The sequence below is a fragment of the Nymphaea colorata genome, chromosome 4, assembly GCF_008831285.2.
Source record: "Nymphaea colorata isolate Beijing-Zhang1983 chromosome 4, ASM883128v2, whole genome shotgun sequence".
NCBI lineage: Eukaryota > Viridiplantae > Streptophyta > Magnoliopsida > Nymphaeales > Nymphaeaceae > Nymphaea > Nymphaea colorata.
Window position 1 is genome coordinate 964,683 of NC_045141.1, and position 24,283 is coordinate 988,965.

At 42.3% G+C, this 24,283-nt stretch overlaps 1 long non-coding RNA gene across 1 annotated transcript; it reads right to left on the minus strand.

Moving 5' to 3' along the window:
• Positions 1 to 21,467: 21,467 nt before the first annotated feature.
• Positions 21,468 to 23,163, minus strand: LOC116253513 (uncharacterized). The gene is made up of 3 exons (XR_004172450.2): positions 22,720 to 23,163; positions 22,370 to 22,478; positions 21,468 to 21,786 (listed from the first exon to the last, which is right to left on the minus strand). It is a non-coding gene; the product is annotated as an uncharacterized LOC116253513 (long non-coding RNA).
• Positions 23,164 to 24,283: the final 1,120 nt, after the last annotated feature.

Genomic DNA, 24,283 nt, shown 5'->3' on the forward strand with positions numbered 1-24,283 from the left:
CCGGTTTTCAGGCATTCTGGATTAAAAAAAAAAAAACTTGATTTACAATTGGATCCATTTAGTTAAAAGATTGGATCCTTGAGCCATAACACAGATTTATAGATCTCTAGATGAGACTTGACCTGGAAGCATTAAGATTGAACCTAGATTTGAATATGGGTTTTGGATTAGACCTTAAACTGAATTGATGCAATAAAGTAAAATGGATCATTCTTGGGTCATCTAGGGCCCGAAAGTAACTTCAATTGGAGCTTACCGCAATCATCTTGCCTTTTCCAATTGAAATTTTAGTTAGAGAAACATGTATAAAACAGTAAACCATTAACTATATATTATGATTGTTATATATAAAGATTGTTATTGCAATTGCTATTGTTAATTTTTTATTATTATCAACACCATCATCATTTAGGGGAAAACTTCACTCCACTTTAAGCACAAAAGTTGGTGCCGAAATCTAATAAATTAATGGATTTATATTTTCCAAAATAAAAAACGTCTCGACTACAACGACACAAAACACACACAATATATATATATATATATATATATATATATATATATATATATATATACATATTCCAAAAAGGTCAAAATGACAATCTCTTGAACTGATAGAAGGTTGTCAGATTACGTTCACCATTTTTCGACGTCCTATGTTCCGCAGTCCACTGTTTCAGGCACTGCCTGAGTTCCTGGAACAAGGACGTGCATGATTTGATGGTTCCGCTTATTCAAACATCCCCGAAGCGGGGATGTGCTTGGTCGAGGTGGAGAAGTCCCCCAAAACCCATCGCTTCTTATGCCATGCCTGTGCTTCCCGGTGAGTTCGACTCTTCTGATGTCACTTTTTATTTTTCCACCAATTTTTTTAATATACAAACTCACATTTCCACAGTCGGGTGGCATGTTTTCCCTTGCTCGCAGCACGGTGGATGTCCCACGCCTAATTCCTCCATAAAAAGGAATAGGAACTTTACCAGAAACAGCTTGAACAACCTATGCTTCTAATAGGAAGACCAAGGATATTCAGATTGAGCTGGCCTACTACCCGGCCCGACTGTTAATGGGCTGGGCCGGGCCAGGTTCCGGACCTAGTCAACAACACTCGAGGCCCGGCCCGGCCCAGCCTGTTTTTCAACTGCTAAACTTGCCCCTCAAGTTTTACTAAAAGAAAGAGAGATCGATCTCTGAGTTAGGGTTTCATAACCCCTTCAGGTGCTTCGCCTCCTTTGTCCATTGCTCACGAACTGAGGAAAGTAAGGTTTCATTACTTTTCTTGTTGCTTTGAACTGTGATCGTCATAACCAGATACAATGTAGGGTTTCGTTCTTCTTCTATTCAATTCTCCGAAGAAACAGAATTTTGATTGGCTACTTCCTGTTGTGTTCCTCTGTAGGTTCCCTGGTTTCTTGTTGTGCTTGCGTTCATGGACGATATTAGCTCGGGAGGATACGATAATTTAGGGTTTTAGGCCATGGGAGTCAGCTTTTTTGGAGTTGGAGATCTAGGGTTTTGAAGATTGTTGAGGGATTATGGTGAATGTATTTGACCTTGGTTCTGAGGACGATCGAGCAGCGTTGCCACAGTGAGTATTTCATGTATCTAGGTTCTCTTTACTTGGTTTTCAAATTTGGGTAGCACGTAGATGGTATTGTGTGTGAAATTTTTGGGTTTTGTAAGAGGAATAAGGATTGGAGGAATCAGTGGTTTGGTTGAGATTTCAGCTTAGAATTGGTATGGTCATCTACAGTTTCCTGTATCTAGTTTGGGGGAGAGAAGCACAACGTCGAGCAAGAAAAAAATGAAAGTGCATCCTGCAGAGACCGGGCCAAACCGGGCTCCAATGGTTCAAATCAGGTAACCCGGGCCCGGCCCATTATGATGTTGGGCGGGCCGGGCGCAACTGGATTTTGCCCGATAGGGTTATTCCTATACCCGGACCCGAGCCCGTATCGAGCTGGGTACCATGTACTTGTTGGCGACCCGACCCGGTGCCCAGGCCTAGAATCATGCATCTCTCAAATGTGTCAACAACTTATTAGGGGAAGCTTATTAGGGGAAGGGCAAAAAGGATAGAAGATTTCTTGCCGTCCGTTTTAAAAAGCAAAAAGGAAAAGCTTGTTTTTTTCAAGAAATAGCAATTTCAGAATCATTTGATGTGAATCGACATTACCTCCTCAAGGGCAGAAAATGCAGCAGGTGCACAGTCAAGTTGGCGGCCACAATGATTCGAAACAATTATTCCATCTACTCGAACATCAATAGCTTTCCCTGGAAGTAAAGGAAGCACATCAAACAAACCATTTCCATCCCATTGTTAATATTCATACAGCCTTGTAGTGCACCATGCCGAGAAAATTGCTTGTTAGATGGATGAAATTAAAGATAAACTTCTTTCATAAACTAGGTGGGATTCCTACCGCAATTCTAACATCTTCTTTCGAAACCTTTGGATGCAGCATCTTAAAACTCCATTACTGGTTATTTTGTTGGAAAAATCAATTCATGTGAAATGGTTAATTTGTAAGATCATTTTGGATTCAGTCATCAACTTTGTTCGTCAATGTTACCCAGGACCGAGCCCCAAAGTACTTGATAACAACTGATTAACGGTTATTCTGATCATTGCAAAATGAGATATCTGCAAAAGATATAATGAAATTTAAATGACAATGCTCTGATGAAGGATATCCCTTCATCACATGCTTCAATTGAGCTAAAAAAACATTTTCGGTATCACAAATCAGTGAAGTTCTCTTCTATCACCACCATTTTTTTCATGACTTAAGACTAATAATTTTCAAATCGCATATCTGCGTAAATTCAAGTTTATCGTATATTTTCTTGTGTTATAGAGACTATTGTATATGCAATTAAATCAAGCAATCAAGAGAAGAAGGGGCGACCAACACCATAGCCATGAAGCGCCCACCTGCCACCAACTTGACACCATCAATGGGTTAGAAGACAGTGAAACCTCCGATGACATTGCCCATGTAGGTATTAATGGCACCGGTGGTGGTGAGCAGATCCACGAAGTTCTTTCTCCCCAGCTTGGACATGAGGGATGAGAGGTTGAGCTCTGCTAGGAAGGGTAAGAGACCCTCCTTGGACCAGGGCAGAGACTCTCCTCGCAAACTGGTAGGATCGGACCCGTTACGGCCAAAGAATTACAAGATGCCGACACCGATCCCTATCCAAGATCTAGGAGGTGGTTGTTGCAAATAGGGTTTAAATGTTAATACAATGGATGGTTCCCGCCGGACAGTCACCCCAGCTTAAAATAGATCAAGTGAGTACAAGTATGTCTACCCTGAACCTGGCTTGAACCTACTACAAGAAGCTAGATTGTGGGTGAGGCTTAATACATCCGAAGCGTACATGAAATTCACTACTCACTCAACATGCATTTCATTCACCAAACCATCCTATCATGTAATCCCTATCCATTCAAACCATACCCTTAATCCTAGGTAGGTTTAGTGATCCGGGAATCGTCTCCTCAGCCCACGGCTTTAGAGGGACCCCAGCCAACCACTATGTCCGAAGACGGCTTGAAACAAAAGCACCCTACCCTGCCTACGGTTCTATAGGGTGAACCGGAATATACCTCCCAAGGCCACGTTGGGGTCTCCATGTGCTCATCGGAGATGAGAAACCAGCAACGAGTAGGTTGTTCTCCGGTATTCTGCTTCCTTCAAGATCCGGGCAGAAAGTTCTCCTTGGCTAGAACAAGATATTTGAAAGAGATTACTGTTATACCAAGACAAATCCGCAAGAGAAGGAAGTAGATCTAGTCACCGGATTGTTAGTTAAGCCTAAGAATCAATTGTTGTGTCGATTGGGGGAAGTAGTCGCTGATATCACCCAGCAGAAGTGGTTCCTTCCCTTCTTGGCAGCAACTCCACGCACGGTTGTGGTTGATGCCCACGGTCCCTTGCTGAAATTCAGTAAAGAAAGCAAATATCAAGAAAGTATCAAAACTATGAAGTCAACAATGTATTAACTTCGAGTAGGGGAAAGCCTTCACCCGTGAAACCAATTAAACCCCAGTCTTTGTAAGGAATGGGGGATGCGATTGCCGAAGCGCTGGTGGACCTTGAGGCTTCCCTCAAGGTTAAGCCCCTTCTCCACCTTACACAACCTTTACCAAGCCCAAGAACCAGCCACATCCATCCTCAAGCATCGGATAATAGATACAAAATAGGAAGCAATCAAAATCCAAATGAACAAGGATTGGAGTACAAGAGTGCAATTGCACTTCACCGGTTATGCACATAACCCCCAGGAAGTGACGTAGATCGGGGGAAACAAGCCTAAGAAGAGCCTAAACACGCATGCCTTCCCCTTCTCCGGCAAAGGGTCGGAGCTCCGGTAAGGTATGTTGATCGGACTCTGGTCAAAGCACTCCTACTTCTGCTCGACTCCTGGGATGGTTCACGCAGTCCTCAATGGTGGTCGCCTCCTTCTCGTGATCTAAGGTTGGAAGCTACCAAAAGCGGCATGGATCTTTTCCCTAGAATTGTTGTGGATCTTCCCGTGATAGGATTGATGATTAACTCTGAGGTTTTCGTTGATTGGCTTGCCTTATGTGGAAGTTGTCTATGTTCAACGAACCTAAGACTCGAGCAACACCTTTCTATCTTGTTGGAGCTATTTTAGGAAGATGATGGTGCACAAGGGTGGCGGGTTGGCCTTCTTTCCTCGTGTCTTTCCCTCGTGGCTCCACTTGGTACCTTCCGAGCTAGGGCTGGTCTAGGTTCAATGTATCAGCTGATCGTGAAGATCCTCCTTCCAAAAGATTAGGAACGGATCTAAGAAGAGCCGCTCCTTCCTTTTAGGGACGGTGATGAGGTGGCGCACATCCCCATTCTACTTTCCCATTCTACCGCAAATGAGTTGACCAGTTGGTTGGTGCTCTTCCTCTCCAAGTGACACCTGTCCTCCATGGATTTGGCAGTAGATCCCTTACCAAAAATGTTTCCAAAGGGATGAAGGAAGGTGGAGTGGCGTGCAAAGGTTTCCTTGTTTGGCGTTAAGACCTTTCCTTTTTAAATGAAGTGCTAGGGTTTATGCGAGCTGTCTTGGACCAAATTGCCTTTGCAATATAATTAATCAAATAAACAAATTCACTTAAATCAAGGGTAGAATAGGAATTATTCACCCAAGGTCACGGACTGGCCGGAGCTGGTCGGAATGTTGGCCAGAATTCTGGTTCACTCCATAGATTTCGGTAATCAGGCCAGCGACAAATAGCAACTTGCATTTGAAGTTTCGACAGTCAAATCAACCCCATTTACCATGAAATTTGGATATGTTGTAGAACTTTTAATTATGAATCGAACGGAATATGACCTTGCTTGAAAACTCCCCATGGTTCGTTGGAAACAACCGATTTATTAGGCGGTTCTGTGGCGACTGTGTTTGAGCGGCAGCGGCGGAAACAGTGAACTTTCACCTGAAATGTGGATGTCTTACCGTGCTCCGATCTGCCTGAAACTTGAATATCTTAGAGAGGTTGTCGAGATCTTTCCAACGAGATATGGCATGCCTTGAAACTTATAGTGGATCTCTAGAAATCAATCGTTGATCAAGGGTATGTTCTGTCGCCCTCCTTCAGAACACCAAGGTCCGTCTTCTCCGCGTGTTTCCTCTATTTTCCTCTGCGGGTTGCCTTCTTTGATTTCTTCCTGGCACCAAGATTTGACCTCAATGCTCAAATCTCCAAATGTTACCTTAGAACGCCTTATCCAGCCAAGAAATACCAGAGTGGGATAGGAATTTAGGTGGCTGATCGGGAGACCAGTCGGATGCTTCCTACCTTCCTCTTGGGATTCCTTCCACTCGATACCGATGATCCATTCCTAGTTAGATGAGATATGCTTCCCGAATGCAAGGTCTGGTTCCCTCGTTGATGTTGTGGGTAGGGCGTGACCAAGATCTCTCCAACTAAGTAATAGAAAAGAGAAATACTTAGCTGTTTTGGAGAGAGATCTCGCCGGATGTCGATGGTAAAGATTTGGCGGCAGAATCACGGCATATCTTCTTCTTCACCCCCCCATGGTGCAGCTGCCTCTAAATCCCTTCGTGGTCAAGGGAAGTGCACAGCTGTCCACCCAAGGCCTCCTTGGTTCGGGTACATTGCTGAAATCACCGTCAATAGCTTCCGGCAGCCATGAATCTAGCGAGTTCCTCCACTGATCTCACGGCTTGGTGAGTATTGTAGTGTATCGCTCAAAAGAGCCACGCCCTGGGGACCAAGGTACTCTCCATGCATGGAGGAAAGAGAAAACTACTTTTTCATTGATCAAAATTGAGAGAAATGTCGCAGTTTTGACTTATATACACGTGCCAAACCGGTTCTTACAATGTCTCCAGATGAGACGCAATCTAAACTGAATCAAATAAGAAAAACAGTACAAAAGCAATGAAATGAGTATTTGAATCAAAAGTCAAACAAAGGAAAAGTCAAAGTATGAATTTAGGTCAAAGCCTCACCTCGCCCAGGTTTCGCCTGAGCTTCGCAATATGAACCGTGAAGTGGGTCTGACTCAGTCTGCCTAGGTTGTCCATGGCTTTCCTCTGCTCCTCTCCATGCCGAGCCCACCTTCTTCTAGGCTCGAGTTGCCTAGGTCTTCTTCACCTGGACATAGTGAGTCTAGGTCTCCTAGGTGAGAGTCACCTAGGTCTTCTTCAAACCTCGGATTTTTAACCTCACAAAGGTTTTCAATGCGTCTTCCACTTCGCTCCAAACCGCTCCATGCTTGAGAGTTAACCTCACAATGCAAAAGCATGCCATAGTCACTCGAAGCCGTTCCCGCCTTACTTGAGGAGTTAACCTCACAAGAGAAATCACTGTCTTTCCCCACAAGCACCAAAGAGGAACTAGAAAAGTTAACCTCCCTAAACTTTTTACCCTTCTCCAAAGCCGCTCCCGCGTTCTCTTCATCAAACTCATAAACAAGAAAATTAGCCTCACAATAAGATAAAACACCTTCGGTAGAGGTACCCACATGGGATGTATCGACTCTAGGTAGGCTTGTATCAACCCCACTCTCCTCAAATCGAGCTTGTCCCCAACCTCGTGATTCGAGAAAACCTCCGCAAAGACTATAGGAAACCGATCCAACACACACTGAATCACTCCGGGAATCTCTTCAACATTTGTTGTGGCTGATGTAATGTCCTTCACCGTGGACACCAACCAGTATGCGGGCTGATTAGCAACGAGTGTCTTAAGGGCCGGTTTAGGATTCACGTCTGGTTTGATTGCCTTTAGGGTGACTTCGCCTCCACCCTCCTTAGGAAATGTCATGGTCATGTTGTCAAAGTCTCATGATATTTTTCCTAAGGTCCTCATTCACTAGATTCCAAGAACAACATCTACACCTTCTATTGAGAGAAGGTATAGATCTACTTTGAAGGGAACCTTATGCATTACCAAATTTACATCTTTGCAAATCTCATTGCCAGAAAGCTTAGATCCATTCCCTATCATGACATTGAAGGAAGCTTGCGGGTTGGTCGGTCCTTCTACTAGATGAGCCAACTTCAAATTGAGGAAGTTGTGGGTTGCTCTGGTATCGAGAAGAACTACCACTCGTTTGTTGTTGTTCTTACCCACAACCTTCATAGCATTAGGCCCATTATTGGTGAGTGCATGACACAAACCCTCTTCATCTTGCTTGGCCTCTTCTTCTACCTTGGCTACCTCAGTGCCCTCGGTGTCCTCATCTTCTTCCTCAATTTCCTCATCACTATCAATGACCTCATAAAGCTGAAAATGTTTACACTTATGACCCGCGTGCCACTTTTCTTCACAATTGAAGCATAGCCCCTTTTTAATCCTTTCCTCTCGCTCTTGGTGCGAGATATATTTGATGGGAATGTTGTTACGAAAAGCTGGTTTATTTTCTGCCTTCTTGAAGTTTGGAATGTTTTTCACCAAATTGGACTTGGGTTTAGAGGAAAACCCTGCTTTGATAGACCATTTTCGTGCCTCTTTCATTTTTAACTTCTCTTCTATTTTCCGTGCCAAGGCAAAACACTTCCTCAACTCCGTGGGTGGATCTGTGAGCATTTCAATTTGGATATCTTTGTCAAGACCCCTGATAAAGTGAGAAATCAATGTTTCCTCCTCTCTATTTCTCACCATGCTTGAGAGAGCCTCAAACTTGTGTTGGTACTCTTGTACCGTAGATGTTTGGCGAAGGTGTTTGAGCTCTATCTCATGGTTAACAAAAGATGTATCACCAAATGGCATCAACAAGTCTTCCTTAAGTAGGTTCCATGTGGCGCTCCTATTCAAGTCTTCCCACCAACAATACCATTGCATGGCATCCTCTTGTAAGTACATCTTTGCTAACATGATTCTTTCACCTTCGATGATGTTTTGGCACACAAAATATTGTTGGGCCTTATAGATCCATTAACGTTGTCTTTTTCCATTAAACTTAGGAAAATCCATCTTAAGCATAGGGAGTTGTGGCTCCTCATAATTTCTGCCCCTCTGTCCTTGGTTGAAACCATCATGGTTCTGACCTCCTCTTTGGCCATGCAACATATCGATCTCACGATCCAACTCTTCCTCAAAACCACCCAAAGTCGTGGAATGCATGGATCTGTGCTCGTGATCTCCACTCGGTTCCTCATGGTGTTGTCCCATGTTCGGGTTCGGCCTCTCATGGTGCTGCCCTATGTTCAGGTTCAGCCTCTCATGGTGTTGCCTTTCTTGATTTTGCCTCATCTCTTTGAAGGCTCTCCTTATGTCCTCCGGTGTGGGTTGCCTATTGTTTCTCCTAGCTCTCTCCCCAACATGGATTGGCTCCCCAGGTTGAGTTGCCCCATTGGTCAATTGAGGGTGTTCAATTTGGCATTGGTTAGGAGGCTGGTTTTGGGGAAGATGAGTATGAGCTCGTGGTTGTGGAACTACCCCATTGCCTTGTTGGCTTCCCCTCCCAGCATCATCTAAGAAAGCATCACTCACCGCTCCTATGGGTGCCCTCTACGATAGTAGGAAGAAGTATGAGAATAGGGTGGGTCCTTCTTATTCTCCAATGTGTGAAGCCGGCCATCTAATTGGGCTATGGATTAGGTCATGCCGGCAAATTTGCTCAAGATGAGGTCCAACTTGGAGTTAGTGCAAGAGGAAGCACCTTGCTCAACTATTCGGGTCTCTTCTACCACAACTTGTTCACCATCCACCTCATGGGTTTCAGGTTCTGCAGTTTTTCCCTTGCAGGGGGCCATAATGCCGCAACCAAATCAACTGAAATAAAGTTAATCTCTACTACAAAATCACTGCCGAAAACCAAAGCAAAGAATGCTATAAACTACTGAAAAACTGAACACTAAATCTGCCCAACACTGCCACAAAAACTGTGAGAAAACCGTGAAAAAAATCTGCCACCAATCTACCCGACTGCTCTCATGCCGACCAAGACTAGCAAACTGAAAACCGGCTGTCCTCCAAGGGTCTCCAAGCAGCAAAACAACAACAAGAAGTCCTCCTACAGCTCTAATACCAACTGGTATGATCGGACCCATTGCGGTCAATGAAGCACAAGATGCCGACGCCTACCCCTCTCCAAGATTTAGGAGGAGGTTGTTGCAAATAGGTTTAAATGTTAATACAATGGATGGTTCCCGTCGGACAGTCACGCCGGCTTAAAATAGGTCAAGTGAGTATAAGTATGTCTTCCCCAAACCAGGCTTCAGCATACTACAAGAAGCTAGAGTGTGGGTGAGGCTTAATACAACCGTAGCGTACATAAAATTCACTCCTCACTCAACATGCATTCCATTCACCAAACCATCCTGACATGCAATCCCTATCCATTCAAACCACACCCTTAATCCTATGTAGGCTTAGTGATCCGGGTCGTGTCCTTAGCCCATGGCTTTAGAGGGACCCCAGCCAACCACTATGTCTGAAGGCGGCTTGACATAAAAGCACCCAACCCATGGTTTTATAGGGTGAACCGGAATATACCTCCCAAGGCCACGCTTGGGTTCTCCACGTGCTCACCGGAGATGAGAAACCAGCAACGAGTAGGTTGCTCTCCGATATTCCGCCTCCTTCAAGATCCGGACAGCAAGTTCTCCTTGGCTAGAACAAGATATTTGAAAGAGATTACCATTCTACCAAGACAAATCCGCAAGAGAGGGAAGTAGATCTAGTCACTGGATTGTTAGTTAACCCCAAGAATCAATTGTTGTGTCGATTGGGGGAAGTAGGAGCTGATATCACCCAGCGGAAGCGGTTCCTTCCCTTCTTGGCATCAACTCCATGCACGGTCGTGGTTGATGCCCGCGGTCCCTTGCTGGAATTCAGTAAAGAAAGCAAATATCCAGCAAGTATCAAGACTATGAAGTCAACAATGTATTAACTTCGAGTAGAGGAAAGCTTTCACCCGTAAGACCAATTAAACCCCGGACTTTGTAAGGAATGGGGGATGCGATGGTCGAAGCACCGATGGACGTTGAGGCTTCCCTCAAGGTTAAGCTCCTTCTCCACCATACACGACCTCTACCAAGCCCACGAACCAGCCACATCCATCCTCAAGCATCAAATAATAAGTACGAAATAGGAAGCAATCAAAATCCAAACAAACAAGGATAGGAGATCAAGAGTGCAATTGCACTTCACTGGTTATGCACATGACCCCTACGAAGTGACGTAGATCGGGGGAAACAAGCCTAAGAAGCTGCTAAACACGCATGTCTTCCCCTTCTCCGGTGAAGGGTCGGAGCTCCGGTAAGGTATGTTGATCGGACTCCGGTCAAAGCACTCCTACTTCTCCTCGACTCCTAGGATGGTTCACGCAGTCCTCAATGGTGGTCGCCTCCTCCTCGCGATCTAAGGTTGGAAGCTACCAAAAGCGGCCGTGGATCTTCTCCCTAGAATTGTGGTGGATCTTCCCGTGATAGGATTGATGATGATCTCTGAGGTTTCCATTGAATGGCTTGCCTAATGTGGAAGATGTCTAGGTTCAACAAACCTAAGACTCGAGCAACACCTTTCTATCTTGTTGGAGCTGTTTTAGGAAGATGATGGCGCACAAGGGTGGCGGGTTGGCCTTCTTTCCTCATGTCTTTCCCTCGTGGCTCCACTTGGTACCTTCTGAGCTAGGGCTGCTCCAGGTCCAATGTATCAGCTGATCGTGAAGATCCTCCTTCCAAAAGATTAGGAACGGATCTAGAAAGAGCCACTCTTCCTTTTAGGGACGGTGATGAGGTGGCGCATGTCCCCATTCTACTTTCCTATTCCACCGCAAATGAGTTGACCAGCTGGTTGGTGCTCGTCCTCTCCATGTGACACCTGTCCTCCAGGGTTTTGGCAGCTGATCCCTTGCCAAACATGTCGCCAAAGGGAGGAAGGAAGGTGGAGCGGCGCGCAAAGGTTTCCTTCTTTGGCGTTAAGACCTTTCCTTTTCAAATGGGGCGCTAGGGTTTATGCGATTTGGCTTGGACCAAATTGCCCATGCAATATAATTAATCAAATAAACAAATTCACTTAAAGCAAGGGCAGAATAGTAGTTATTCACCCAAGGTCACGGACTGGCCGGAATTCTGGTTCACTCCATGGATTCCGGTAATCAGGACAGAAACGGATGGCAACTTGCAAGTGAGGTTTCGATAGTCAGCTCAACTTCGTTTACAATGAAATTTGGATATGTTGTAGAACACTTAATTATGAATCCAATAGTATATGATTCGCATGAAAACTCCCAGTGGTTCACCGAAAACAACCAATTTATCAGGTGGTTCTGCGGCGACTGCGTCTGAGGGCAGCGGCAGAAACAGTCAACTTTCGCCTAAAATTTGGGTTTTTTTCCATGCTTCCATCTGCCTTCCATCTGCCTGAAATTTGAGTATGTTAGAGACGTTGTCGAGAGCTTTCCAACGAGCTATGGCATGCCATGAAACACCCAGTGAATCTCCAAAAATCGATCGTTGATCAGGGGTATGTTCTATTGCCCTCCTTCAAAATACTGAGATCCGTCTTCTCTGCACGTTTCCTCTCTTTTCCTCCACAGATTACCTTCTTTGCTTCCTTCCTCGCACCAAGATTTAACCTCAATGCTCAAATCTCCAAATGTAAACTTAGAACGCTTTATCCAGCCAAGAAATACCGGAGTGGGATAGGAATTTAGGCGGTTGATCGGGAGACCAGTCGGATGCTTCCTATCTTCCTCTTGGGATTCCTTCCACTTGATCTTCCTCTCCACTCGATACCGATGGCCCAGTCCTAGTTAGATGATATATGCTTCCTGAATGCAAGGTCTGGTTCCCTCGTTAATGTTGTGGGTAGGGCGTGACCAAGATCTCCCTCACTAAGCAATAGAAAAGGGAAATACTTAGCTATTTTGGAGACGAATCTCGCCGGACGTCGATGGTGAAGATTCGGCAGGCAGAACCACGACACATCTTCTTCTTCACCCCCCATGGTGCAGCTGCCTCTAAATCCCTTCATGGTCAAGGGAAGTGCACAGCCGTCCACCCAAGGCCTCCTTAGTTTGGGTACGTTGCAGAAATCGCCATCAATGGCTTCTGGCGGCCATGGATCTAGCGAGTTCCTCCATTGGTCTCACGGCTTGGTGAGTATTGTAGTGTATCGCTCAAAAGAGTCATGCCCTAGGGACCGAGATACTCTCCACGCATGGAGGAAAGAGAAAGCTACTTTTTCATTGATTAAGAATGAGAGAAATGTCTCAGTTTTGGCTTATATACATGTGCCTACAATGTCTCGAGATGAGACGCAATCTAAACCTTACAATACAAAAGCATGCCATAGTCGCTCGAAGCCGTTCCCACCTTACTTGAGGAGTTAACCTCACAAGAGAAATCATCGGCTTTTCCCGCAAGCGCCAAAGAGGAACTAGAAAAGTTAACCTCCCTAGACTTTTTACCCTTCTCCAAAGCCGCTCCCGCGTTCTCTTCGTCAAACTCATAAACTAGAAAGTTAGCCTCACAACTAGGTAGGCTCGTATCAGAAACCCTCCTCCGAGCAGAGAGAGAGAGAGAGAACTTGGAAAAACTGCAACAATTAGTTTCCTCAGCGATCGCTTTCTTAGTTTCTTTCTGAAAAGGCCTTGACTTGGGTTGGATGTGGCGCGGTGCCGTTAAACATAGTTCCATGCAAAAAACCCATTTATTCATACAATATTACTAATGCCCATATATAGGTTTATGCAATTTTTGTTTTTACTTTTTAAATTAATTAAATAATTTAAAATTGGTGACAAGTGCCGATTATGTAAATTGATATGGAGAGTGAACACCAATACTTACAACATTAGTCTTGAATATATATGTCTCCCAAAAATCACCTTATCTTTTTCTAAGGCATCGATTCAATTAATTGGCTTGCTTTGAATCCTTAACTTCAAATTCAAGGCATAGACATGTTTGGCTGGTTGTAGGGGCAGAGCCCTGATTTCTTTCAAGGGCGGACCAAACAGTCCAACTAACTTATCCGGGTACGGCCAAACTAAACCAGAATTTCAAAAATACATTAAACAACTAAAAATTTTCAATTTTTGTAATGTAATTTTTTTTTTAAATTAGTAGGCGTGGTGTCACCGCCTAGGCAGCCCCCACCCCCCCCCCCCCCCCCCCCGGCTGGTTGATATGCAGGTTAGAGAAATGGGCTAAAAATAAAAGTTACAATCAAAATGTGTGTATTGTTTATTCTTTGAGTTCTAAACAATTAGACTCCGAACAATTGCTATAAGATTGCATCTCAAATATTCCGCAAACAATCTTTAAAGTACCTTTTAGCCACAGTAGGCTTAACAAAAGCAAACAGAGATTTTGAGTTGCTTCATTTCATTAATCGTTGGTTTCCTTTATAATTTAGGTGATGATAGAAATGATTAAATAATACAACACTTTTACCATTATTTGTTATCTTATAGCGAGTTGCATGGGTTTTCACCAGTTCTATCTCGACCAGCTACATTATGCCCTTCTAAGATTGAAAGTGGTTTTATCAAAATTTGTGCATGCTTTTGCAAATTTTTCAATTGATTGAAACAACCAAAAGATAAAGTTAAAAATCCTAAAGTAATTGCATTTGTCTAGACAGTCCACATGGTGACTCGATTACCGACATATACAACTTGTCTAGCAAAGATAATGGGGCCTAGTTTTTAATCTTATGACCTGAATTCCATAAGTCTCAATGCAGATTCGAGCCTAAGGTCTAGAAAAAGATCCAATCCATTCGATGTAAATTTTTGGATCTCAAGTTAGTCAGAGGAAGAATCGGCTACCAATTTCAACACTTTGGAACTCAAATTTCTGCCATATGGGTCCAAAACATGCGAGTATGCATGTTGAACTCGATGAAGTCCGGATCAGCCCGAGACCAACCTATTTCCAGCCCTTGGTCGCCTCATCTAGGAAAGATTCCACCACAACTTCTAGTAGTTGGATTGATAAATGCAAACAGTTGAATTCCAATTAATTTATACTCGGTTCCAAGAATATTTTATGTTAAAATTTAAATTTTTTAAGAACCCACAAGTATCTAAATCAAAATAGCAATAGTATCTTGTTCCATCTCGTATAAAAATTACAGGAAGCATGCAGTGCCAATCTTTTGCTGTTGATGGATATCCGCAACATAAAACAGGTTACCTCATTTCTACTTACCAAAGTAAAGCTTCGCAGAGAATCTTAGAAAAAAAAGCCAAGAAAAAGAACCAAATAAGCTAAATACCCAATAGGAAGCAAAGCAAAAGACAAATTAATGTGTTGATTTTTTGTTCTTTAGAGGTCAACCATCCTGCTTAGTTTTCCCTAGCAATTGTGAAAAGCATAATTAGTAACTTAAGTGTGGTGAACAGCATGAATTAATGCAAAAAAATGTACAATATTTTATCCATGTTTTCTTTCTTCTTCTCACAAAAAATCTTTTCTCGTTGTATCACTTTGGCTCACCAGTATAGGTTTACAACGTCTGTATCATCACTGTTATAGTTTATTGGCGGGTGGTCACGTCAATAGATCTATACCAGTGATAAAAGTTCCGCCCTATAGAACTTTGAGAGTTACCGACGATATTTATCACCGGTGGAGGCAGGCTGTGGTGAATCTATTCACCGCCAAAGTTCACTTTTGAGGAAGCATGCATAGCTATAGACTTGCAACAGCGAAGATGATCACCGTTGTTGCTTTGTATATCCGTCATTGGAATCACTGCCATATCTAGCTGATTACTATAGCTACTGCTATGCTATGTGGTGTTCAGATAGAAACTCATGTTGCTCCCTTATATTTTCATAAGGGATCAAATATCAACAGAAATTTTAGCTATTTCTCTGTGATCAAATACCACTTTGTTTGCTGTAGCATATGACTTTTTTTAACTCTCCATCCTTCAGGTTTATATGCAAGTGAATTTGTTTGCCTATAAAACTACTGCTTCTCTTGTCTCTCTAGTTGCTTTATGAAAATGTTAAGCATGTCTTCACATGCAATTATAAAGAATCCAAAGGTTGTCAATCTTAGCTGGTTTGTCTAGGAACAACCTCCTCGGTTTTCTTGGTAACTTTCATCTGGTTTACGACTATTGTCCACGTGAAGCTTCAAAGAGCAATGAACATCCCATTCAGAAAAGTTGTTGTTTTTCTTATGTCACAAGTGCTTTGTATGGCCGACATTAAAAGGCTTGATGCATGTGACTCATCCAAGGGGTGATGATATCCAATGCAGACTGCTGAGGTATGGGTCTCCTCCCATTTTATTAAATTAACAATGAATAAAAAACAATTACAAGGACCAAACTTAACCACAATAGCCCACCCTAGGCCTAGTGAACTTGCTGCCAACAACCGACAAGGCGTTTTAAGTGAAAAAAGAAGAAAGGAGAAGAAGATGACTCAAAAAATTAATGTGGTTCAGAAAAATCCTACTCTACGACTCAGTCATCAATTCTTTTATGATCTGGTTTCCTTTGTAAGTCACTACTTTGTACGCAGTATTGATGAATTCAAATTTGAATTCAACTCAACAATTTTTATTGATTTACAACATGTGTCCTTGAGTTTCACCTCCTTCACTTTCACTTTTGGTTTTAAACAAGAGAAATTGACGTCATCCTGCTCCATTTTTGTTACTCATCTAATTTGATTTGTTTCCATTTTGATTTCTCTTGTTTTGCTTGAATGGTGAGCCATTGCTAGAGTCTCTCGGCTGATTTGATTTCCTTCTAAATTGGTGATGCCTCAATTGCTGGAGTTATGAGCCATTGAAGTTGAGTCATTGTTTATGCCTGATTTGGTGGAATTGTGAATCGTTGAAGGTGGTGCTGCATTATCAAGGGTGGTAGACGTAAGCCAAGATGCCGAATGAGGAAGGTGAACCGTTGCTGAGACAAAGGTTTGGTAAAGAGATCAGCAAGCTAACCTTCGGTTGTCACAAATTGAGTGTTCATATTACCCACCGCAACTTGTTCTCGAACAAAATGATAATCAAGTTCCAAATGTTTCATACGTGAATGAAATACTGGCTTGATAGTGGTATGTAGTGCCGAAATACTATCACTCAATAGAATAGGAGCTTTGAAGAGATAAATGCCAAGATCCTGCAAAATAAACGTAAGCCACTTAATTTCAGTAGCAGCCCCAGCGAGAGCCCTATATTCAGCTTCACATGACAAGTGGGCAATATTCGGTTGCTTCTTGGAGCTCCAAGATATACAATTTGGACCAAGAAATGTACAATAATTGGATGTTGATCGATGAGTATCAGGACAACCAGCCCAGTCTGCGTCAGAATAAGCCTTGAGAGTCAAATCTTGAGATTTATAAAACTGAATGCCATATTGACACATGCCACGAACATATCAGAGAATCCGTTTCAAGAGCTGGAAATGTTTCATCGTTGGAGCATGCATGAATTGACATGCAAAGTTCATCGCATATGAGAGATCTAGTAGTGTAAGGGTCAAATATTGTAATGCCCCGGCTAGACTTCAATATGTTGTAGCATCTGAATAAGGAGGATCAACTTGTGCAGACGATTTTGATAGGGCAGTAATAGGTGTTGCCACCGTTTTACAGTGCTGCATTTGTGCTCGAGAAATAATATCTTGGAGCATATTTAGACTGACGCATGAACATGCCAGCATAAGTGCATACAACTTGAATTCCCAAGAAATAATGCAGATCACCCGAAAAGTTGATATGAATGAATGAGAATTACCCGTAAGAATAATATTATCAATGTACAATAACAAAATAGTGACAGATTTGTCTTGTCTGCGAACGAAAAGAGAGGGATCGGTGACGCTAGCAATGAAATCCATAGAAAACAGGAAGTGGGTAAATCTGTCATACCACGCTCGAGGAGCTTGTTTTAATCCATAGAGAGCTCGATTCAATCTACAAACATGATGTGGCTTGGATGGATCCTTAAAACCAGGAGACTGCTCAATATACACTAGCTCATGTAAATAACCATTCAGAAATGCATTCTTGACATCTAACTGCTGGAGAGGCCAATCAAACGCAAGGGCGAGACTAAGAACAATTCTTATAGTAGCAGATTTTACCAATGGGGAGAAGGTTTCCAAGAAATCCAGACCTTGAACTTGAATATATCCTTGTGCTATGAGTCGGGCCTTAAGACGTTCAAGCTGTCCATCGCCTTTCAGTTTGGTTTTGAAGACCCATCGACTGTAAAGCAGCCATTTCCTCTTTCATAGCTCGATGCCAGCCTGGGTGCTTGAGAGCAAGAGTATAATGTGACGGTTCGGTTGGAATGGGTGAGGTAGTAATTAGGATTAGGTTTGACAATGCTTGATTTGGATTGAGTAGTCACAATGAGTGGAAAGAAAGGGATTCATGGAATGTAATGGTGGGCTAGGGAGAGTGAGAGGGGAAGGTAATGAAGGTATTCATGTTGATGAAGGTGGCGGTGAAGGAGGGTCTTCGGATGGCGGTGAAGGAGGATTTTTGAAATTGTGCATTTGGGCTAGACGTTGGGATTCATGATGATGGTCAATGGATGAATCTGAAAAGGATACAAAATCAGCATTGGAGGTGATGGCTCTAGGAGTTGGCATGGTATTTTGATAGGGAAAAACGGTTTCATCGAATACGACATGGCGTGAGATGTATACACGTCTAGTGGGAGGATACAGACGATATCCTTTGATGGCTTCTATATTCGAGAAACACACATGGTAGCAACTTGGGCTGAAATTTATGATTAGTATATCCTCTAAGTTAGGGATAGCATTTAGATCCAAAGGCGAGAAGACAAGAATAATCAGGTTGTTTCTTGAAAAGCAGTTCATATGGACTTTGCATGTGTAAAATTTGCAAGGGAAGTCTGTTGATAAGTCATACCACAGTGGAGAAAGCCTCTACCCAATATTGAGCTGGAAGATGACTATGAAACAACATAATAAGTCCCAATTCAGTAACTGACTTATGCTTACGTTCCACTGTACCATTTTGTTCAGGTGTATTAGGACAAGACTTTTGATGTTTGACGTCATTCTCCTTTAAGTAATCTATGAGAACCAAACTATTAACAATATCTCCCTCATCACTTTGAAATACCTTGAGCTTCACATCAAATTGAGTTTGAATCATTTTATGAAATTCAAGAAACTTGGCAAAGAAATCAGGTTTTTGTTTCAAAGGATAAATTCATGAATATCTAGAGAATATGATGTGGATGCCCTAGCCGTTCGTGCCAAACTTCAAAGGGAGCTGATCGGAATCTCGTTGAAAGGAATACGTTCTTTGGTTTTGGCTTGAGGGCATATAGATCGCCTTCTCTAGACCCTATTGCAATCACTTCCTTGGTCTCCTTGTTCTCAATAGCAAAGAAATTGGAAGAGAATTTAAATACGTAAGGTATAGAAGAAGTAAGTTGGCTGATAGAAATAAGATTTTTCTTAATATCAGGCACTACAAGCATGTTATCTAGAGGAATCGCTCGGTTCCCTATATGAATGTCGGCAACTCTGATGTGTGTAATATCAAGATGTTGGCCATTTCCTACCATAATTTTTTTTGTTCTTCTATATGGAATACAGCTTTTGAGTTTACTTGGATCATCAGTCACATGAGAGCTTGCTCCGGTGTCAGGAAACCAATCTTGATTAGTAGGATCAGCAATTTTCATAGCAGCAAATGCATGTGGCATATCGCGTGACTGATAAGCGTGATCAAATCTGTGATAACATTTAAGCGCACTGTGATTATTTAGGCCACAAATCTGACATAGTACCTTAGATTTATTTGTCTCTCCATTGGCCGGTCCTTGCTAATTTCGTGTCTGGGTTGCAGGATTGAACCCACGTCCCTTGGAGTTGAACCGACTATTGTTGCTATTGATATTGCGCTAACTATTGTTGTATCATTCTCTGTTGGTTTGATTGCTAGATTGTTGTGTGAAGAATGCCATTTGGCTGTTCAACCTAGCTTCTCCCGCATGTAAGTCCTTCATCGTTTCATGCCCTTGAAGTAGTGACACTACACCAAGATATGAAGGAACTAGCGGCTTGAGGATAGAAATAATGAACGACTCATATCCTGGTCTGAGACCATTAACAAGCCAAAAAACTTTGTCGTCATCCTCAAGAGGCTTCCCAATCACTGGAAGTTCATCACATATAGCTTTGAAACCAGTAACATATTCAGTCACAAGTTTATCTTGTTTGCGGTGGAGTTGTAGCTTTCTTTTCAGCATGATTTCTCTGTCCTTTGATTCATGAGTGAATGCTCTTGTCAAGGTTTTCCATACTTGTTCAGAGGTTTCAAGTCTCACGGCAAGTCCAAGGACTTTTTCTGTGAAAGACCAGTGAGCCATCCTCTTAGAAGGCAGTCTGATTTTTTCCAAGCAGAATAATCAAGGTTTGGTTGTCTCACGGTTTCACCATTCTCAAAGGATTCAATGGTAGAATATGGGGTGAAAATCGTTCCATCAATAAACCCAAGCAGATCTTGCCTTTCTTTGAGACCAAGAATTTGTGTTTTCCACAACAAGAAATTCTTGTGTGACAGTTTGATTGAAACAAAATTAGCCACATTCATAGTGGAGGGATTGGGGTACTTAGCTCCCGAATTTGTTGCAAATGTCGACATGTTGAAGACCTGCAACACTTGTAAATTTTGTATCTCTTCACAGGATTGTCCAAAAAATATGCAAATTTGTCCAAAAGTATTAGACACTTGCCCGAATATAACGCCACCTAGCTCGATCTCTCGCAATGGGGGTACAGTAGCTGCGGCACTTGTAAAATGCCGGCTTCTCCGGTGAAAGCTTTTACACCTCTGATCCAATGAAAAAAGAAGAAAGAAGAAAAAGATGACTCAAAAAATTACCGTGGTTTGGAAAAATCCTACTCTACGATTCAGTCATCAATTCTTTTATGATCTGGTTTACAAAATCCTACTCCACGATTCAGTCATCAATTCTTTTATGATCTGGTTTACAAAATCCTACTCCACGATTCAGTCATCAATTCTTTTATGATCTGGTTTCCTTTGTAAATCACTACTTTATACACGGTATTGATGAATTCGAATTTGAATTCGACTCAACAATTTTTATCGATTTACAATGTGTGTCCTTGAGCTTCGCCTCCTTGACTTTCTCTTTTGGTTTTAAACAAGAGAAACCGACGTCATCCTGCTCCATTTTTGTTGCTCGTCTAATTTGATTTGTTTCTATTTTGATTTCTCCTGTTTTGCTTGAATGGTGAGCTGTTGCTTGAGTCTCTCAGCTGATTTGATTTCCCTCTAAATTGGTGGTGCCTGAATTGTTGGAGTTATGAGTCGTTGAAGCTGAGTCGTTGTTTATGCCTGATTTGGTGGAATTGTGAATCGTTGAAGGTGGTGCTGCGTTATCATTAAGCATGTCTGACGATTGAAACAAGCAGCCATTCACATTTGTTATCCATAGTTGGACATCTATGGGCAATGGGCTTTCATATGATCCCTACTTATTATATTGCTTGTGAAATCCTTGTATCTCTACTGTACCTCTCTTCTCTGATGCCAATTTCACCTTGATCCAGAGGTAGCATTGATGGTAAGTGAGTAGATCCAAATACCTTTAGGCTTTAAAACAGGTGATGATTGTGAATGAGCTTCATGTCCTGGCTCATTGTGAGACCTTGGTCATTTGCTTCATCCGCTAGTTAAGGGTAACATCCACAGCCATCGAATGGGCATCGAAGGAAATGGAATGCTTGCAACTGATCATTCAAAAAATAAATGGCTCAACTCCACTACGTGAGAATGACACAGGTGTATTAGGAAACCATGTGGAACCCAAGTTTCCACGTCAGTTAAGAGTTAAAAGGCGTTTTGGGCAATGTAGTGTGTGAATAATGCTGTTGGGTAGCCGTTGCTCATCCAAGGAGCAGGTACGCCTTTGACTCTTAACATTATTAAAACATTATGCTAAATTTTATTTCTCGTAACAATGCATTAGGATTTGCCTCCCACAAGATTCTATCGCTGTTAGTAGAAATGAGAGGGGGGATGCTGATGGTCTTAACCAGCCAACAATACTCATTATAGAGTCCTCACTACCTAAAACATCCTTGACAAAGAGCCAAATTTTACCAAATAACTTGGATTTGCCAGAGATTTCAAGAAATAGAGGATCTCCAACCCATCAATCAGTCCAAAATCAGGTTGCTTCCATCTAACTTTTTGTTTTAGCACCAATCATGCTCGGAGAATTGCTGCCCAGAAGTTCTCTTACCACCTTTGGCCGTCCAATGGAATGCAATAGCTCTTCAAAGGACTTCTGCAAAAGAAGCACACGTATTTAAAGGAAATAGACCTCATTTGCCAACCAAGCAAATAATCAAGGTTCTAGTCTCTTGTGTGGATTGAATAAATAACCTTAGTGGCTTATGATTAGGCAACCAATGGAACACCACACTAATCGTGCAGTCTCATCTTCAATTCGAGCTTCAATCAAGCACGTATAGCTCAAGTGGTTGTTACTTTGGCATGTAGTAACAGCACACATAAAAGTATCAATTCTAGAATATCACCAACAATACGAGAATAAGACCATCTCCATTCACTCGAAGGAATTTCACAATACGAAAATAAGGCCATGCATTCAGTCATAGGAGCTTATAGATTCTTGAATTCATTCTCCAATTCCCAAAATCCGCACAAGCAAAACCAGTTGCATATGGGTCGGGTCCCAAGTCTTCCAACGCATGCATTACATTGAAGCCTTTTCTTGCTCATATGCAAAATAACCAATCCATCCATCTCTTCTAGTAGAATGCATGCAGTATTGGTCATGGCTACATGCGGATAATACCCTTGACCTCTTCAATTCTAACAACTTTGAAATGAGGGAATGGAAATACCTTGTTCGCTATTGTCGCTAACTCTCCCATCTACAGCAGATAGCATAAGGTTTTCCCCCACAATGAAGTGAATGAGAGTCCCTCTTTGATCACCACTGACAAACAGCTCCTGCTCAATTCAAGTAAGAACACAAACAAACAATTCGCCTTCCAAATAAATTTTGCAGTGAAATATGTCTTGCAAACATTTCTGTCAGGAATTGATGGCAAGAATTCAAATATCCACCACATGGACCCAAGAAATCAGATATCCATCATAATTTCGACCTCCTTCTGGAACCATTTGTAAACTTATGTGTAATTGCAGCTAATCTTGCATGGTGAAAAGCATGCCCGTTCACTTTGCTTACCTTGTGAAACCTGTCCATTAAAATGGAGACCATTAGTCACAACTGGATTTGCATTTTCAAACGTTACCCAGTCTGCCACGAGCTCCGAAAGTCTCACTTTGCCTTCATTGGTCACTTTCTTCCCTTTCCTTATGGAGTTCTTTTAGATCTCGAGTTTTTTTGTCCTTTGGCCACTTTTTTCAGATCCTGGTGTTCAACCATTAATCACGATACAAGACACCCATCTTCACAATCAAGTCGAACTTTCTTGATCCCTTCACAGTTTTTTTTTCCTTTTTTTGGTACAAAGCAGGTTCCTCGTGTTCGCAAGATGTCTCTGCGTTTTAGGCTCCTCTTTATGATTCCCTTCTTCGGGAATGATGGTTTGTAAGAAAACGTGGTTTAAGAAATTGAATCTTGTTGGAGTTCAAAAGGAGTTGAACTGTTGAAGAATGGAAAGCTATCTGAACGAGAACTTTGGTGAAGTGAGGTCGAAGAACTCGTCTGAGGAGGTGCTCAGACGATGGAGACGGGTATGCGGGATCGTGAAGAACCGCAAACGGCGATTTCGGTTCACCGCGAACCTGCCCAAGAGATCGGAAGCAGAGGCCATGCGGAGAACCAATCATCTATGCTCTCTCTCTCTCTCTCTCTTTCTCTCCCTCTCTCTTATATGCAGTTCTTGGGCTTCCTTCGATCGTGGAGAATCGTGATGAGAGGAGAGAGGCGAAACTTCTAAATGCTGTTATATTCTGCCACTTTAAAACTCGTTTTCCCTTTCATCATATTCCTCACTTTCTTGGCTGATCAGGGATCATGTACAACTCAAGGATTCGACGACATCGGTATGAATAATAAATACCTTCTTGCTTCAGAATCCCAAATAATCTTCAACATTCTCTGTCTATCAAATTGAACAGAAAATTATCTCATTTGGGAAGATCACTTTACTCCCATATTGATCTCATAGTCTTTGTTGATGGTGGCAGACCTACACCACCAAAGCATAAACTAGGTGGCACTACCCAGCTCAATAAAGTAGTATTGAATGGTTGCCTCGTGACCAACTTTTATCGAGTTGGATCAAATCTTCATCGAAACCCCTTCACATTGGGTTAAAATCTTCTGCTGAACTTTGGAAGGCTCAAAAGCTGCTTACTTAGATGTAGAATGGTGCAACTAAAATCCCAACTTTAAGATTTGAAGGGGACTAGCTCTATGGATGCTTACATTAGCATCAAAGAAATCAGTAGTACCACTACCACTTTTGCGGGGTAAATTTCTCCACGTTTGATGCACTCAACAGCAAACAAGAAAAATTTAACGCGGCCATACGAATTTTAACCGCTCCACCGTTTTTCCCCCTGCAATCAAACGGGGCCTCAAATATCGAGAAATCTCCATGCTGAATTCTCGGCTTTCAACACTAGCATTGAAACTTGGAAGGAGTGAATTTTTGCTTATTCAGACAGCAAATTTCAGAGAAGTTGCATATCAAAATCTTGATCAACTTCAACCAGCTGCCGACATTGCCTCAAATCAAAATAATTTCAATCGATCTCAGAATTTTAGAGGTCATGAAAGT